The 5306-nt window shown below is 32.6% G+C and overlaps 1 non-coding gene across 1 annotated transcript; it reads right to left on the bottom strand.

The window, feature by feature from the left end:
* Window positions 1-2046: 2046 nt before the first annotated feature.
* LOC121031135 (U6 spliceosomal RNA) lies at window positions 2047-2149 on the bottom strand. The gene has a single exon (XR_005790569.1). It is a non-coding gene; the product is annotated as a U6 spliceosomal RNA (small nuclear RNA).
* Between the last annotated feature and the right edge of the window lie 3157 nt (window positions 2150-5306).

The raw sequence follows: 5306 nt of genomic DNA, 5'->3' as shown, positions 1-5306 counted from the left end.
AATTTTTTAGCTATTATAAAAAAGAAAAGGGCATAGACAGAGAAAAAGGAAAAAGAGGGTAAGGTCCCTGAAATTACATTACAAAAAAATAGAAGGTGGTATTTCCAACAGACATCTTAATGAAAGATCTACTCACTCTGAGTTAGACTCCAGGGGAGGGGCAAGTGTTAAGAATAAAGTAAGTCATAGGGATATTTGAAGGAGTAATTGCTTTCTCATTGTAGGTGGTGGAAAATAGCATAACTCCTAGCGATGGATAAGAAATTTGGGTTCTCAGGAACACAAGGCAAGTGGAGAAGAGGAGAACAAGAGTGTACAAATGCAGTAAAGAGCTAAATGAACAGATTGTGGCAGGCTTTGCTCATGAATTTCACTTCATGCTAGTAAAAAGGCAATGAATGATTTTATTCATGAGAGTAACATGGTCAGATTCCTGTTTCAGAAAAACAAAACAGTGCAAGGGTAGTGGCCAGATCATATCCGCTAGAATTAAAAGCAAAGCATCATGTTTGACAGCTCTTAAAATAGTCCAGATGAGGAATGGTGAGGGCTGAGTCAAGGCAGGATAAACATGTTGATTTCAATTGCTCTCGTTGTTCTCAATAGAAAAGAGAATTTAAGGGGTGAGATGAAAACTTTTACACTGTGTCTCTCCTAAGCAAGGAAAGTGTATTCACTGAAGAATAATTAAAATACAGTCTTCCATCTTAATTGTGCCCGTGTGGAAGCCAGATTCTTCTACCATAACTGCTAGCTAAACATGTGAGATTGGATACCAGATATGTCCCTATTTTACAAAAGAATGAGCAACATCAGGAGTTCAACTTTTCTAAAGGTGATATGCTCAATGCTCTTATTACAGAGGTGGGGGGCACCTAATTACATTAATCAAAACAAATACAGTTTCTATCCTCAGAGATCAGTCAGTACACCTTGCCAAGGTAATAACATCTTTTTGTTCCTTTCACCTTTTTCCTCAAAGGCTGGGTTACTTTGTTTCTGCCAATTCCAGATGCTCATTTCACTTAGCTCAGCATTTTGTCTTATTTCTTAAAGTGTTTCCAAAGTTTCTTAAAAGTTTCTGTAACTCTTTTTTAATTTTTTTTTTAATATTTATTTATCTTTGAGAAAGAAACAGAGTGCAAGCAGGGGAGGAGCAGAGAGGGAGACAGAATCCAAAGGAAGCTCTAGGCCCTGAGCTGTCAGCACAGAGCCTGATGCTATGCTGGAACCCACAAGCCATGAGATCATGACCTGAGCTGAAGTTGTATGCTTAACTGACTGAGCCACCCAGGCGCCCCAGTTTATGTAACTCTTAATCTACCAAATAGCCTAAGTTTTGTAATTATCAGTAATTCAGGCTCTTTCTTCCTTTTCACAGATCTGATTTTACAAAGCATGAAAGAGTTCTTACCTAAGATGTGTTTCCTTGGCTCAGTCAACTAGTATTTAAATAGTGCTGCCCCTAATTCCTGGTAAAATATCATTTTTGATTTTTAGCATTTAGAGCCTGCCCATAAAACTTATCAGGAAGAGAAGAGTCTCTGAATTTATTGCCTGTCCTTACTTTAAAATTGCTATCAATGAAATTAAGTCTTAACTACTAGATTCAGTGCTACCTAATTACCCATTTCTTCATTTTATAACTTTACTACATGTAATTTTATTAATGGAGATTCAAGATATCCTAATTATAACAGGGCATGTAGAAATGCCTATTTTTATATCAAGTAAGCTGAGAATTATAAAAGCATATCAATATATATTAGTTAACACCTGCTTATTGTGTGCAAAACAGTCAGTACTTCTAATGAATGCCATTGTGTTTGATGGGCATTTATAGATTCTTTTTTAGATTCTATGGAGATAATCCACAAATTCCTCCAGAATTAACATGTTCTAAAAATTCTTCTCTAATCAGAGTCTACAGCTCCTCAGCATGGAAATGTGGTTTCAAATATATGATGTCATCTTATTACTTTCCCATTATTATATTTTTAATGAAAAATAGTTGCCACAATGTTACATTAGTTTCAAGTGTAAAACAAAAAATGTGGAAGCTTCACGAAGTTGCATGTCACCCTTGCACAGGGCCATGCTCATCTCTGTATCGTTCCAATTTTAGTGTATGTGCTGCCAAAGTGAGCGCTACTTTCTCATTATTTAATGTAAATATGGTGATGGATTATCTATATGGAAAGCACTCCAAGAAGAGAGAACATGTTATTTGCTGTTGAAAGACTCTGAAATAACAATGACAAAAAATGTTATACCACAATGACTCGCCCAATCAAAATGGGAAACAGAAGAAATGTGTGGTAGAAGAGAGGACAGGGCTAAGACACTTATCAGGTAATGTGTATTTTTCTGAGGCTCTGGCACCAGCATTTTATTAATAATTTATAAGTTCGTTTCGCCATTACAGCAAAGATTTTCTGAAAAACCTCATTGCTTTTTTTTAGAAAAGCATTTGAAATATTTAAATAATAGATATTTCATTGGTTAATGTCAGATATTATCATATATATCCAAAAGAAATATTTTAAACTTAATTGCTTCATCTATAAATATTTTGTTTCTAACAGATGTAGTAACCAAAATACCAACTATTTGAATATTAATAGATCAAATAAGAATTAACATTTTATTTATTTTCCCGGGTATTTAAATATAGTCCAAGTTTTTAAGTTAAAAGGCATATGTTTTCCTTTATTGTGTAAATGTTTCCTTTATTAAAATCTTCATTTTCATATAAACTAGATATTTTCTGAAATATTTTTTCTTCCAGTGTTTTATTTTTCAATCTTTGCACCATTTCCATATTGCTTAAATTACTGTATGAGTTGAATACCTAGAAAGATAGGCCACTTCTCTTAAGTACTTTTTTGAAATATTCTTGTTATTGCCAACACTTAACAAAATTCCTTCCACATACCTCTTACCCCCACAAATGCTGTTGGGGTTAGAGGTGACCTACAATTTTTATGTGATGTACAATTTTGCAATTTTAAAAACTCTGAATATCTGTGAAAAATGTGACACACATGAGTTTTAAACATGTTTTCTTATACAAAGTAATTGTAATTGCTTTCCAAATCTTTTAATCTCTGATTGTACCAGTATTGCCATGAGCTTATTTCAAGAGTAGAGATGTAAGAGGAAATATTAGTGCATTTTCTTGAACCTAATTTCCTACATTACATAAGTGATTGCAAAACATAAAAGTATATTTCTTCAATTTTTCAATTATCTATTATAATTATCAATTATAATTCTAGCATCTATATATTTTTTGAGATGAACTTTTTCTATTCTGAATTAGTGAATGTGCTAGAATGTCTCTTTAAGTGGTAACTCCCCAAACTTGGCATCTTTATTAGTTTGCATATTTCTAAACTAAGCTGGGAACTACCTTTTTTTTTTTCATTGCATTGCTTTGGTGCTTTCTAGTATGTGGTTACAGCATATTTTTATAGCATTCTTAGGTCTCCTGATTCAGTCTTAGACATGTTTTCTAGCGACAGACTCAGTTATCCTCTGAAAAAACAGTTTTGAGGGTAGTGGGAGGGCAGTTGTCCTGGATGACAGTTCAATCCAGGGTGGGCTTTTTGCTACAATGTTTTTCATGTGTGAATATCTACTTATTAAAAAAAAAAAAAGCTTCAGACTGAGATCTGTTTACTTGCTCATTTGTTTCTTAAGAAAGGTTTGGGGGATAATAACTTCTTCAGAGTAAAGTCATGATTCACCACAAAACAATATCAATACATTGTATTTCCCTTTAAAAAGAAGTGATCAGTATATTAGTCTCTGTATTTGGAAGTTTGATAGAAACATTTGCCGTATCACACAACAGAAATTTAAGCATGAGCCCTCAAGTGCTAGTTAGTTAATAACAATCCAACAAACTCAAACAATTGAGATAAACCTTGCATAGGTAACAACACAGATTCTTGAGTCAAACAGACCTGCCTTTCAGTTGTAATCCTGCTATTTACATGCCTGTAACTGTGAACCACTTACCTCAAATCTGTTATTCTTAATTCTATTATCTTTAAAATGTGGATAACAGCAGCATACTGAATTCAATTCAACAGTATGTATTGAATTCAATTATTGGAGTAATAAATGACAATTTATGTGAAGCAGTTTGAACAATGCCTGATACAGAGTAAAAGCTCACAAATTGGTAGTTAAAAACAAGATGAGGTAAAGTTGTTTATATTTCCCATGGCTAAAATTTCAACACCAAAAAACATAAATTTGAATGTTAAGTATTCTATATTAAATTAAGTATGAAATAGTTTAAGTAGAAAATGTCACAGAATACTATCACATTCACCAAAAGTAATTTTTTTACTACAAACAAAAACAGCAACAACAAAAAAAAACAAAACCCAAAAATGAAAAACAAAAACAACAAAAACTCACACCATAAGTTAAATATGCATTTACAACTTAAATTTCAATAAGCATTTAAAGTTCTACAGAACTGTCTGTTTGAAGGAAAAGAAGGCTCTATTCTCTGTTTTAACTTAATTTCTAAGAGGAGTTGTTCTTGTGCTTTGGCTAGTTGAAGGAGCTTTGAAAGTTAAGGATAAAGCACAAATATTTAAGACAAAGAAAAAATTTGCAGGTAATTGCAGACTCTATTAAAGCCTTAATTAAAGGGCACTAGGAAAGCGAATTAGCACATCTGAGATTTTAATCAAACTGCTATTTCAACCAATTTATTAATTGACTCCAGGATTAGGCTGTAATGTGCACTGTTAAGATTATGTTCGTGATCTGAAAACCCTACGACTATATCTCACTATTCTTATCTCGGGAATAACCGAGTTGAAACATGCATTTAAAAGGGATCTCCTAGTTTTATAGGGACGCTTGTAGATCTTGCAAGAGCATTGATCATTCTATGCCTACAATAGCTATATATATATATATACACACACACACACACACACACATATATGCATACATATACATATATATATATATATATATATATATATAATTTGGATTTCAACATTCACTTGTTGAGTGACTGAATGCTTACAGATATTTGGATTCATCTAAAGACAAAAGACATTCTTGACTTAAAATATAGTTCAAACAAGAGTTATAGCAGTCTATAATACAACATAGAGCCTATAGTTAACAATACAGTGTGGTAAATTTCAAAATTTGTTAAAAGATTTCATGTTAAGTTTTCTTACTAGAAAAATTAAATAGCAAAGTGACATAAAGAAATGGTGGAAAGGATGGATATGTTTATTACTTTGATTGTCCTTATGGTATCATGGGTG

Source organism: Herpailurus yagouaroundi, unplaced genomic scaffold, assembly GCF_014898765.1.
Source record: "Herpailurus yagouaroundi ecotype Mexico unplaced genomic scaffold, PumYag 140, whole genome shotgun sequence".
Taxonomy (NCBI): domain Eukaryota; kingdom Metazoa; phylum Chordata; class Mammalia; order Carnivora; family Felidae; genus Herpailurus; species Herpailurus yagouaroundi.
Note: the sequence above shows the minus strand (reverse complement) of the source record. Positions and strands in the feature narration are given on the sequence as shown.